At 42.2% G+C, this 14,175-nt stretch overlaps 1 protein-coding gene across 2 annotated transcripts in view; it reads left to right on the top strand.

Moving 5' to 3' along the window:
- The first annotated feature begins 5,908 nt into the window (after positions 1-5,908).
- LOC141058425 (spectrin beta chain, non-erythrocytic 1-like) overlaps positions 5,909-14,175 on the top strand; it is a 172,746-nt gene continuing 164,479 nt past the window's right edge. The window contains exon 1 of one of the 2 annotated variants that reach the window (XM_073554677.1): positions 5,909-6,138. The gene's annotated coding sequence lies outside the window, so the exon portion shown is untranslated. The remainder of the gene's footprint in view (positions 6,139-14,175) is intronic. The other variant, XM_073554675.1, reaches the window with a different exon arrangement.

Raw genomic sequence — 14,175 nt, 5'->3', positions numbered from 1 at the left:
TTGAACATATAAGGGAGGGAGTGTGGGACAACAGCTTCCAAGGGTCAGAGGGGGAAAGAGAAGGAACTGACCCTTGGCACCTCGATTTAACCCTTGTTGGTGTGGCCAGACACCCCTTCTCCTTTATTGACCAATTGGGCGTCGCAATTAATGCATCACCTGGGGGAGTAGAGGGAGGGGGGAATTGGGCACTGAACTATATTCCCTCTAGCTTTAATTCTGAGGGGCTCCACAGTCAGAGGCACGTTCCTGAATTAGTGCAGTGCCTGCCATTATATCTTGTTTTGCACAAGTAAAAGTAATTGAAGTATTTTATTGGTGGTTTCTGGTGTGTATACATATATACTATATAGAAAAATGGATTGGTGAACCAATTAATGATTGCATTCCAGTTTTCCATCCAGCCTCATTACCCCCTGTGTATAAGGTTTGACCCCAGTTACCTCGGTGTATAGCATTCAGCCCTTTGCCCCCCGCAGTGTATAACATCAGGCCCCTCAAGTCCCCCTGGTGTATAGCATTGGGCCCTCTATGATCCCTGGTGTATAACAACTGACCCCTCACCCATGGTGTATAACATCCAGTCTCTCACACCCAATATATAACATCCAGCACCTTGCCTTCAGTGTATGACATCCAGCCCCTCACATCCGGTGTATAACATCCGGCCCCATGGCCTCAGGTGTATAACATCTGTCCCCTTACCCCTCTGTTTATAAAATCCAGCCCCATTACCCCTGGTGTATAACATTGGGCCCTTCGCCCCTCGGTGTATACAATCTGGCCGCTCACCCTCCGGTGTATAACATCTGGACCCTTACCCCTGATGTATTGCATCCGGCCCCTCGCCTTGCCGTCTACCTTCACTATCATGTGACAGAACGGCCGGTGGTGAAGAGGTCATTGATACCAGCGCGGTCCTGTAATAGGAGCCACCGGGGTAACAAGTCCGTACGTGACATTTCTTCCTCCTACATCTTCTACATATCATTGAGAGGTGAAAAAAAACGCAGCAACTCAGCCACATAACATTACAGGGCTGGTGGCCGAGTGCTGTTGAGTAAGGGCAGAAAAGTCACTGACTGACTCCATAACTGCAAAGTCCAGACGTCCTCCGATATTAACATCAGCACAAATACTGCGTATTCCCCGTGAGTTTCATGGTCGAGCATCTGAATGCAGCCATACATCACCAAGCACAATGCGGAGCGTCGGATGGAGTGGTGTAAAGCCGCCATCACTGGACTCTGGAGCAGAGGAATTAAGCTTCTATACACGCTTCCCTATCTGTCATCTGATGGGCAATTCTGGGTTTGGCAAAAAACAAGAAAAAGTTACCTGCTGCCTGCATTTTGCCAGCTGTAAATTTTCAAATGTTTCAGCTACCAAGACATTTTGGACAATTGTAGCTTTAAACTTTGAGGGAACAGATTGTTGAAGGCCCTTTTCTGTTCCCTGTCACTGAACCTCATGTACTTCTGGACCTCCAGGGATGCTGCAGTTCTGGACTATGACAGCGCTGGAGGATAGTGGGTTCCTGGTTGCTTCAAGTTTGATTCTTCTCAAACCTTCGGCAGTTACTATTCATATTTTTTTTTCTCAACACCTTTTTTGCTTCCCTATTGACTGCAAAAAACTTTTGATGGTTCTGTGATCACACCCCAATATCTTAGTGAATTCAAGAGCTCCGCATCCATTCGGTTTTGTGATTGCCTTCAATGTATCTTTGCGAGGTTCATTTATTTTCATTGTTTCGGCTTTCAGTCTGCTATACAGAGTAATGTATCACATTTGAGCACTGCCACCATTGTAGAAAATGAGTTCTTGAAGTTTCCTCTCTTCTTATCATTTCATGATCACCACTGAGTGATACTGATTATTGAACACTGGACGCGTTTAGGAATCTTGTGGAAAGCCATACATGTCCCTTGTAACAGCCATTGCAGGATATGTGGTGTTACATTTTGGCACTTCAGAATAAATCACTTAATGTATGGATGGGCCAAGCCACCAGGGTTAGTGTTTCTTTTTCTGTTCAAGACCCCTCTATGATTTTATCTCAGGATGAAAGGAAACTCTCAACTAATCGCGGTCTCCCTCTTTCTAAACTCTCCCCTCTCCAATCCATCCTGAATGCAGTAGGCTGGCTCATATTCCTCTCCAACTACTACACCGATGCCTCCACTGTATATGTGCCAGTAATTACACTGGTTGCCCATCCACTTTAAAGTCCAATATAAACTTATCTCACCCACAAAGCGCTCCACAGTTCACCACCACCCTACATCTCCTCCCTCTTCTCATTCTACCACCCTTCCCATGCCCTCCATTCTGCTAGTGAGTAGTGACCAAAGACTTAAAAAAATGGGTAAATGTGGATTTAATCTGCGCTGCTGAATAATTCCGGATCCAGACCATGGAGCCATTAAATTGTGGATTTACTCTCAATATGTTTCAAAGTACAAGACTTCTTCATCAGGAGAACCACAATGTCATTGTCAGCCTGATCTGCCTGCTGCTAACGCCACCCCTGCTGTTTAGTAAAAGGTTGACTTTTGTAAAGAACCCGGAGGAAAGGAGGCCTGCATCCTACAAGTGAAGGTGATGCACCCCGCACCCTACAGCACACTGGGACTGGGACAACCCTTGTCTGTAAAGTGACAGAACGCAACCTGACAGCAGCTCAGTTGCGACTACCTCAGCACTTTACACAAGTCACCTCTAAAATGTAAAGTGCTCCGGAATATGCTGATGCTTTAGAAATAAAAAGTATTATTATTATAGAAAAGGTATGTCTTAGTGAGGAAACGCTTTTAACTATGTAAGAAAAGTTGAACTTGATGGACCTTTTTTCCGCCTATGTAACACAATAAATGTAAGGAAGATTTTGCATAAGCACGCCGATAACAGACAGTTACATAATAAGGAAGGATTAGGAAGACTGTAAAGGCCCCGTCTCACATAGCGAGATCGCTAGCAAGATCGCTGATGCGTCACCAATTTTGTGACACATGACATGCAGCAGCGACCAGCCCAACCGCTGGATACCGCTGATCGTGCGCAAATGTCCTGGGCCATTTTTTCATCGTCGCATCCCGCTGGCCAGCGCGCATCGCTGTGTTTGACACTAATGAGAGAACTTGTTGGTGACGCAGAACTCAGGGACGCAGGCGGGAATCGTTCAGAATAGCTGCTGTGTGACAAGGTCCCAACGATTCTCACCAGGTCGTATCGTTGTCGGGATCGCTGGTGCGTCGTTGAAGAGATCTGCCTGTTTGGCAGCTTACTAGCGACATGTAGCGACCAACCAGCGATCCTTACCAGGTCATATTGTTGTCGGGATCGCTGGTGCGTCGCTATGTGAAACGGGACCCTTAGAATCATTTACAAGTGTAATGTCCTTTCCACAGTCAGCAGACACAGGTGAGCAACCGTTCATTGAATTACGAGCCCTGCTCCATTATTTATTACGCCTTATTACAATCTATTAAGCACATTTGTGGCTGGATTAATACGCAGCGTGAAGCCTCTTCATGTCTGATAGCAGTATGCGGCACTCTACTTTATGGTGGTACGGACACTATATCCTAATCAATATTTATTATGCTTTGCTTATATAGCGATATCATATTCTGCAGCGTTTTACAGACATTATCTCTGTCATCACTGTCCCCATTGAGGCTCACAATCTACATTCCCTATCAGTTTGTCTTTGGAGTGTGGGAGGAAACCGGAGTACCCGGAGGAAACCCACGCATATATGGGGAGAACATACAAATGCCTTGCAAATGTTGCCCTTGATGGGATTTGATCTCAGGACCCCAGCGCTGCAAAGAAACAGTGGTAACCACTAAGCCACCATACAGTGGTAATCACTGAGTCACCATTCAGTGCTAACCACTGAGTCACCATACAGTGCTAACCACTGAGCCACCATATACATAGCTAATCACTAAACCACCATATACAGTGCTAACCACTGAGCCAACATTTACAGTGCTAACCACTGAGCCACCTTATACTGTGCTAGCCACTGAGCCACCATTTATGGTGATAACCACTGAGCAACCGTATACAGTGCTAGCCACTGAGCCACCATATACAGTGCTAACTACTGAGCCACCATTTACAGTGCTAACCACTGAGCCACCTTATACAGTGCTAGCCACTGAGCCACCATATACAGTGCTAACCACTAAGCCACCATTTACAGTGCTAACCACTGAGCCACCATTTACAGTGCTAACCACTGAGCCACCTTATACAGTGCTAGCCACTGAGCAACCATATACAGCGCTAGCCACTGAGATACCATATACAGTGCTAACCAGTGAGCCACCAAACCACCATTTACAGTGCCAACCACTGAGCCACCACAGTGCCAACCACTGAGCCACCTTATACAGTGCTAACCACTGGGCCACCTTATACAGTGCTAGCGACTGAGCCACCATATACAGTGCTAACCACTGAGCCACCTTATACAGTGCTAGCGACTGAGCCACCATATACAGTGCTAACCACTGAGCCACCTTATACAGTGCTAGCCACTGAGCCACCTTATACAGTGATAACCACTGAGCCACCTTATACAGTGCTAACCACTGGGCCACCTTATACAGTGCTAGCGACTGAGCCACCATATACAGTGCTAACCACTGAGCCACCTTATACAGTGCTAGCGACTGAGCCACCATATACAGTGCTAACCACTGAGCCACCTTATACAGTGCTAGCCACTGAGCCACCTTATACAGTGATAACCACTGAGCCACCTTATACAGTGCTAACCACTGGGCCACCTTATACAGTGCTAGCGACTGAGCCACCATATACAGTGCTAACCACTGAGCCACCTTATACAGTGCTAGCGACTGAGCCACCATATACAGTGCTAACCACTGAGCCACCTTATACAGTGCTAACTACTGAGCCACCATATACAGTGCTAACCACTGAGCCACCATATACAGTGCTAACCACTGAGCCACCTTATACAGTGCTAGCCACTGAGCCACCATATACAGTGCTAGCCACTGAGCCACCTTATACAGTGCTAACCACTGAGCCACCTTATACAGTGCTAACCACTGAGCCACCTTATACAGTGCTAGCCACTGAGCCACCATATACAGTGCTAACCAGTGAGCCACCTTATACATTGCTAACCACTGAGCCACCTTATACAGTGCTAACCACTGAGCCACCTTATACAGTGCTAACCACTGAGCCACCTTATACAGTGCTAGCCACTGAGCCACCATATACAGTGCTAACCACTGAGCCACCTTATACAGTGCTAACCAGTGAGCCACCTTATACAGTGCTAACCACTGAGCCACCTTATACAGTGCTAACCACTGAGCCACCTTATACAGTGCTAGCCACTGAGCCACCTTATACAGTGCTAGCCACTGAGCCACCATATACAGTGCTAACCACTGAGCCACCTTATACAGTGCTAACCACTGAGCCACCTTATACAGTGCTAGCCACTGAGCCACCATATACAGTGCTAACCAGTGAGCCACCAGGCTGCCCTAATCATACCACGACCTGTACGAAAACAGTGATTTTATTTTTTGGCATTTAAAAAAAATTCATTTTAGTAATTCAGATCTCCTTTCCTTCAATTCTATAAAATCATACAGAATATACAAAAAATATGAAATAGTCCTCCGATATTCTGAGTGTAACACGTTAGTATCGGGTTCCTGAAAGGTTAATCTCATTAGCTGTAAATAGAGGGGGGCTAAGGTGTCTTCCTGCCCATGTGTCCGGCCTTCCCTCTCCCTCATTTTCTGCTTTCTATTACCCCTCACTTTTCTTCTCCTCCCTTTCTCTGTCCATCTTGTCCTCCCTCCCTCTCCCCCTCCATCCACACAGCGGCCCTACCCCCTCTATCCTTTCTCTACAGAAGCTGTGACATCTGATTCATCCAATCCCTCCCTCTCCCTTGCTTCTGTACCAGGCTCATAAACAGCTCTGCCTGCTGCACATTTAATATCCTTTTCATTTCTATTATTTCTTTCCCCCATTTTTCCACCTTCCAGCGCCTGCTCTGTTTTTTTTTTAGGATGCATCTCATTGTAGGCCGCCTCTTCTTTCTGTAAGCACCAGACTCTACATGCAGGAGAGGTATGTTCCATCTGGTTATTTCAGCCATTCCTAGATGAGAAGCCGGTGGCCTTGCTCTGCATGTGTTGTACCTTTTCCATTCTTCTATGGAATCAAAACACCCTCCGTCGATTGTCTTTTTTTGTTGCCTGAAACCATTGCTTTTACATGGACATAGATACAGAATAATATTGTTGACAGCGAACATTACAAAGCAGAACTCCTTTTGTCTGTGTATGTTCATTCATGTATTATTGATGCTAAAACAATAGGGCTTATTTAGGATCAGACGTTTGCCACATTGTATCCTCCTTGCTCTCTGTACTGGGGGGTTTGCTGTCATGTCATTATCCTGACCCATGTATGTAACATTCTGGTGATGCATCTTTTGTTAGGAAATGACCAGGAATATCACAGGCTTTAAAGTGGCTGCAGCATTTCAGGTTCAGCTGTAATCCCGAAAGCTTAGAGATAATTCAACTTTACAATGTGGCACCATGTAACACAATGGAACCTTTTGTGATTTCTATTTATTTATTTTTGCTTATTTGCAACAATGGAATTTTTCGGGATCTCGTGTCTTTCCCTTTTGGTCATTTCATTCTACGTTATCTCGGTGGCCCATATGTATTGGAATCGTATAACCGATACAACATGTTGATGTTCAGTAAAGAATATGTGTACACCATCTCCATCTTTTGTAGATTATTGGGCATCTCTGAACTAAGTCAAAAGGTTTATTTATAATTCATTGATTTGATGGTTTCGATGTGAAGTCCTACCTTTCTGGAACTTTTTCTAGAAATCCTTAGGTCAATGCAGATGTTTGTTTATACTGTTTTTTTTTTTTTTTGATAATCAGAGGTAGCCGATGCCGAAACTAGTCATTTACAGGAACACTGAACCCAACACAGCCCATAATAGTACAGCTGTGATAAGCTAGTATTCAGTGGCTTAACTAAAGTCTGATGGGCCCTGGTGCAAAATTTGGACCTGGGCCCCCAACCTGCATGTTGGTCAGATGTATGGGCCCTTGTAGCATTCTAGATCCTATAAAGACATACATGTTCACCCCGAAGTAATAATGTTCCCCCATCCTAGGCCCCTTCCTGGAATAATTTCCCCCATCGTGGTATAATGTCCCCATTCTGGTATAATGTCCCCCATGCTGGTAAGATATCCCCATCCTGATATAATGTCTCCATTCTGGTATAATGCCTCAGTTCTGGTATAATGTCCTAATTTTAGTGTAATTTCCTCCATCCTGGTATAATGTCCCTATTCTAGTATAATATCCTCTACCTTGGTATAATGTCCCCCCATCCTGGTATAATGTCTTCATTCTGGTATAATGTCCCCCAATGCAGCTATAATGCCCCCCCATGCTGGTATGATATCCCCATCCTGGTATAACATCCTCATTCTACTATAATGTCTCAATTCAGGTATAATGTCCTCATTCTGGCATGATGTCCCCCATCCTGCTATAATGTCCCTCATGCTGGTATAATATCCCCCATTCTGGTACAATGCCTCCATTCTGTTATAATATACTCATTCTGGTATAATGTCCCCCATCCTGGTATAATGTCCCAATTCTAGTATAATGTCCTCTATCTTGGTATAATGTCCCCCATCCTGGTATAATGTCCCAATTCTAGTAAAATGTCCCCATCCTGGTATAATATCCTCTATCCTGGTATAATGTCCCCCATCTTGGTATAATGTCCCCCCAGCTTGGTATAATGTCCCAATTCTAGTAAAATGTCCCCATCCTGGTATAATGTCCCAATTCTAGTAAAATGTCCCCATCCTGGTATAATATCCTCTATCCTGGTATAATGTCCCCCATCTTGGTATAATGTCCCCCCATCTTGGTATAATGTCCCAATTCTAGTAAAATGTCCCCATCCTGGTATAATGTCCCAATTCTAGTAAATTGTCCCCATCCTGGTATAATGTCCCCCCATCTTGGTATAATGTCCCAATTTTAGTAAAATGTCCCCATCCTGGTATAATGTCCCAATTCTAGTAAAATGTCCCCATCCTGGTATAATATCCTTTATCCTGGTATAATGTCCCCCATGCTGGTATAATGTCCCAATTCTAGTACAATGTCTCCATCCTGGTATAATATCCTCTATCCTGGTATAATGTTCCCATTCTGGTATAATGTCCTCTCTCCTGGTATAATGTGATCTTGGAGGCAGACATATTTCTGGACTTCCTGTCAATATTGGAGGGCATGAACGTTAGCCCTATCCCCTGGGAAAATGGCTGATAATGTAGGAAAATAGATTGCTTTCAACTTGCAAGCACAAATGTAAAAACGTTAGACTGGCAGTGCTTTCAGATTCTTCTGTGTCTTATGATAGGTTTACCTGCAGTCCCATGTAAAATCTTAGATTTTATCATCTAATCTCCTGATAAATTGGCCCCAATGACTCATCTCTGCTATACATCCATGTAAGTGACCGTGCTCTATCTCATGAAGAGAGGGCTGCCCAGTTAAGTGATGAGAGGCTCAAAATTATAACATTATGAGATAAGTGAACTATGTAATATTAATCCATTTTGCCTGTGGAGGGAGGAGACCCAGCTGTTCTAAGACCCCACAAGCATCAAAGGGCTTTATATTGTTACATATAATCTCATTTAGTTAATTCTGCCTGGGTGGTTTTACTTTAGAGTAATCCTTCAAAGATTTAGTTATTCTTCCCTTTAACAGAATTATCTGTAAAAAAAAGAATACAAGCAGATTTTAGCCTAGAATTTCCATTTTTGGTGATTTGTTTCACTGTGAAGTTATTATTGTGTTTCATATTTTTTTTTACTATAAAGTCTCTTTTTTTCACAATGGAGTTTGCAAACTTGTTAAAACACATTGTTCGGATACATATGTAAGATGATGGCAAATAGCTTTTCATATAGAGGAATTCCATGTGGCATCCATTTGGGATTGGTATGTGGTTACCACATGAAAGCTGTTGGAGATGAAAGCTGACGGTGTCACTGACAGCAGCTACGAGGCCTCCTGCTGTCACTCGTGGAGGCAGGAAAATATGTAGGAGGATTATCTTTACGGTCTAGTATTAGGAACTTGTGTAAAGCATTTCATAGAAGTGAATTTGTAGAATTTACATCTTGTACAACCTGATTCAGTAAACAAACTTAAAGACTTAAAGGGGTTTTTCAGCCTACACAAATCCAGTAGATAGTTGGCCTCTAGGTGTACAGTATTATTAAATTGGTTGATAATTGTTAGATAACTATTGGTTCCATTGCTGGGACTCCCACCAATCACCAGATTTGGACATTTGTGTCCTGCATTTTGCCTGGTCATAAAACCATGGCTAGGTGGAGCTGAATGAAATAAATGGTGGCGCTCCTTTCTAAGTCTGTTTCACTCGCAAAGACTTCTAAGCACAGCACTGTGTTCGGCTATCTTTGTATGCTCTGTGCCATAGATTTAGAGAACAGGGTACACGAATGCCAAGTTCTGGCAATGTATGAGGGTTACAGCCATGATTCCACTCTAATCTTGCCATTATCACCTATCCAGGGCATTTATGTAGACCGAAAAACCCTTAAAGGAAATCTTACACATTAGTCAAAAGCTGACCACCACACACGTTTCAACCAAAATGTTTGTTCAATGGGTGAAAATTAATATTTAATGATTGTTTTAAGTTGCTGGTGACACACTGCCTGTAGAGAAATCGATAGACCCTGATGTATCTTTCTAGAAAAGAACAAACTGAGAACATCCCCAGAAATCTGATATGGGTAAGGACAGTTTTCATGACTGTAACTGCCAATATTAACTAAAATGTAACAGTTGTTCAACCATCAGCATATGTTTTTCTATAGAGTTGTTGCATTTTTGATCCCAATATAATAATTACAAATTGACTTAAAGCAAATCAAACATTATGCTGCAGTGCTGTTTCAAATTTTAATTCAAGCTCCTTTAGAAGCTCCTTTCAACTGCTGCTCAGTAAGATTGATACACTGGATTCAAATAATCTGTATGGGACTTTCCCTTTCGGAGCACCTTTGCGTTCCTCAGACGCACAGTTTGTTTGATTTCAGTGCACGGATCTTGCTGAGCAGCAGCTGAAAGGAGCTTCTAAAGGCGCTTCAACTTGGCGTTGAAATAGAACTTGCAGCCTAGAGCCTAGAATCAGGCAAAATACATTAACAACATATTTTACAAAAACGCATAACTTTGGAATGACTAATAAATAATTATATTCATAAAAAAAAGTTTAGTTACTCTGTTAATCTATAGGTCTGTATAGTACCTTTGTGAAAATCTGATATTATATGGAAGCACGCAATGGAACATGAAGCAATTTATTTTTTTCATAGATTCAGCATACTGCATTATGGAGGTATCCTCCACTAGAGGCAATATACTCAGAAAGGCATCCTACTGCAGCACATGAAATGTCCATAGCCACATGATATAGAAACACAGTGACAGCATGTGTCACTGTATAGGCTCCATAATCATGTTTTTTCAATGTTCAATCTTTAATTTAAGCTCCTTTAGAAGCTGCTTTCAACTGCTGCTCAGCAAGATCGATACACTAGGTTCAGTTAATTTGTATGGGATTCTCCCTTTTGGAATAACTATGCATCACTCACATGGATAGATTGTTTCGAGTGGCTAGGCACTCTTAATCATGATACGAATCATGGTATCATGATTAAGAGTGCCTAGCCACTCGAAACGCGTAGATCGATCGCATGCCTTGTAACTCATGCTGGCTTTTAAACCTCATTTCTATTGAGTGAATAAAGAATATTTTTCACTACATCATGGAGCTGGACAAAGTTTTTTCTCATTTGCCTTGGATTGTGCGCTTTGACACAGCGGTCTCGTGCTCCGATGTTGGAATGCCGTATCTGGTGAGCTGGATTTGTATCCTGATTAATTTCAGTGTACAGGATCTTGCTGAGCAGCAGCTGAAAGGAGCTTCTAAAGCAGCTTGAATTTGGCTTTAAAACAGCATGGCAACATAGCGTTTGGAAGACAGTGAGGCAAATAAATTGAAGTATATTCTAATAATTAATAAGTTTGAAAAGGGTGATAAATAATTATATTAATAAAAAAGTATAGTTATGCTATTAATCTATCATGCACATGTGATGTATGAGCCGTCTAACATGATTGCATAGCAAAGTGATCTTTTGTGTCTCATCAGTAAATGCTGCCAATGTGGACATGAAACAATTGTGCTGCAGTTACTCTTAGACTCAGCTCCGTAATATTTTACTTTGTTGTTACTATTTTAATCAACTATTTATTGACTGTTTTACAACTCTATTTTTTACACTATTGGAGTTGCCAACAGAAAGCAGCAAGAAAGTAAAATTCATTCTGTACGGGGATAACAATGTAAGAAATAAAAGATTTGTAAAAGGTTTGGTTTACATTCACATGATCTATCCGCAACCACCAGTGGGATGGCGCCGCGTCCCTTTCATTGTGTACCAGGCGTATTTGTACTTATAGTAGCAGTGGTGCTCGTATTACGGCTCTGTCGCAGACATTACTAAAAATGCCAAGGGTTTTAACTTGATGGACATGTATTTTTTTTTCCTACTATATGTGAAAAATAGGGGGAATCCAGACATTTTTTCAGATTAAAAAATATTCAAAAACTTTATTGTAGAGTTAAATAAAACAGGACATTCTGTTGTGAGTTCATTTTCCCCTTCATTACTGAGGCCCGAGGAACTCCCTCTTCTGGTGAAGAAAGGTAGTGAGCCTGATTGTCAAACACCTGGGGCTGATGATGATGACTGGCTGAGTGGAGTTAATGACTGGATATAAGGCTGCCGACGCCCTTCTGGCCTGCGGGTGATTTCTCTGTGGACTTCTAGGAAACCAGTCTGATTCCTGCTCATCTAAAGCTAAGATTTCTGCTTTGCCTTTTTGCATTAGTGTTTTGTTTTCCTTGCTTTTCTGGATTCTGCCATTCCCTGCTGGGATGAGCTGAATCTCCTTTTGCCTGTTGCTCTGTCTTCAGAATATTCCTGAGTACTGACATAGCTTTTTGAAGCCTAGCGTCTTCAGGGCTTTTTTTACTGTCAGTTGGTTGGCTCTTATTTTCATAGGGTTTTTCACGGATTGCAGACAGCAGCCTTCCTGTCCTTTCCTATCTAAGCTAGCGTGGGCCCCATCTTTGCTCAGTCTATCTTTCTGTCTGTGTTTTGTTCTTTCTTCTTGCTTCACCGTCATTATATGTGGGGGGCTGCCTTTTGCTTTGGGGTCTGCTCTGGGGCAGTTTAGATTTCCCTTTCTGTCTTTAGGCTATGTAGTCCTCCGGCTGTGATCGAGGGGCCTAGGGCATCGTAGGAGCCCCCCACGGCTACTGCTAGTTGTGTTGATAGGTTCAGGGGTCTGCAATCCGATAGCTGCCAACTTCTCTGGTTTTCTGGACTTGGCTAGCATTTCTATTTTTGCCTCCTATGGTGACTCAATCATAACAACATTCCCAGTACTGTAAAAATATAAAATCTTTTCTGACACGTTTCGAACTAATCCACAGGATGAGTATTGGTTCAAAATGCTTAGAAAGTTAATGTTTTTACAGTACTGTTTTATTTAACTCTACGATAAATTTTTTTTGCAAATTTTTAATCTGAAAAATGGCTATTTTTCACCCGATCGCTACCACTTTTCAGGAGTGGTTTTATCTGAGCCGAGAATAGCTGGCAATTTCATTATGGGTGAGCTGGATCACAACTTTTTCTTATGTGCCTCATAAACAACAATCGACACAGGAGTCCTACCAGTCTAATATCAATGGCCTTTTTTTTTAAGAATAGGTCAACAATTTTAAAGGAATTGTCCCATAAACAACATTGTATAACCATAGCCGTAGCCGAAACGCATTGGTTTGATAACCCTGGAGAAACTGCAAGCATTTTGAATGATGTCAACTAAACTTTAAAGTTTTAATCTACCTTCGATCTTTCTCTGGAGATTTTATTTTTCTACTATAAACAACATTCATCACCTATCCATAACATTTTTGAGAATTGTATGATCATTGGGGATCCTGCTGTTGTGTTCCCCACCGATTATGAGAACAAGGGTCCCAAAATAGTAGTGCTCAGTGGGAAAAACAAGATAATAATCTGGAAGCTCTGATACCTTTTAAAATAGTTCTGAGCTTGTTCAACAACTGCTCCATTCACATTCTATAATAGTGGAACATAGAGTCCGTTCATATGGGGGATTGGTCCCCGATCTCGGGATCACGGCGTTGTACCAGTCATACATGTATCATCTATTTTGTGGATAAGTGGTAAATGTTGTTTATAGGACAACTCCTTTAAGGCCCCCAAATAACCCCTTTATTGACTTTTCTATATGGGAAGACATCCAGAAATTGATGTTTCCTGATGCGGGCACTTAAGAGATAGATGTGATTCTCCAACGCTGGATGATGTACAAGTAATTTGTTTGTCAATCAGTTTCCTTCTGTTATGAGGAATTCCGATCCAAGTTCGCTTTAAGTCTTGGAGACTATTCCATTTGAAAATTAAGTCCCCGCCGTTGTTTTCAGATCTTGAGGGTCTCGGCTTTGAGACAAAAGGACAAAAAGTAGCAAGATGTGAAAATGACGCCTTTCATATTAAAAAGAATAACTTATGGTTGATACAATATATATCATTTAATTTATTCATTTTCTGATTTGGATACAAATATATGTGAGTATATTAACCCATTCACCACCCGGCAATGTTCAGGGTTTTTTTTTTTTTTCATTTTCGTTTTCTCCTTCCCTTCTTCCAAGAAGCCATAACATACTGAACATGTACAATATGATATTTTAAGTGTTCCCGCTTAAACCCTTAGATTCCTTGGTTAATAGTGACTGTGGCATCTACGCGATTGGACAGAAAGTGAGGGCGCTTAGATTACGCGATCACCCATTAGGCAAGGTTTTATAGGATGCCAATCATAATAACACTGACAGGTGTAATACCCTGCACTTCAGAAGTATTGCATGGTATTATTTAAGCCTTCAAGCGATCAAG

This window comes from Dendrobates tinctorius, unplaced genomic scaffold (assembly GCF_039654945.1).
Source record: "Dendrobates tinctorius isolate UK_male_01 unplaced genomic scaffold, ASM3965494v1 ptg000211l, whole genome shotgun sequence".
NCBI classification, from domain to species: Eukaryota; Metazoa; Chordata; class Amphibia; order Anura; family Dendrobatidae; genus Dendrobates; species Dendrobates tinctorius.
The sequence above is the reverse complement of the archived record's forward strand: the minus strand, read 5'-3'. Positions and strand labels throughout refer to the sequence as shown.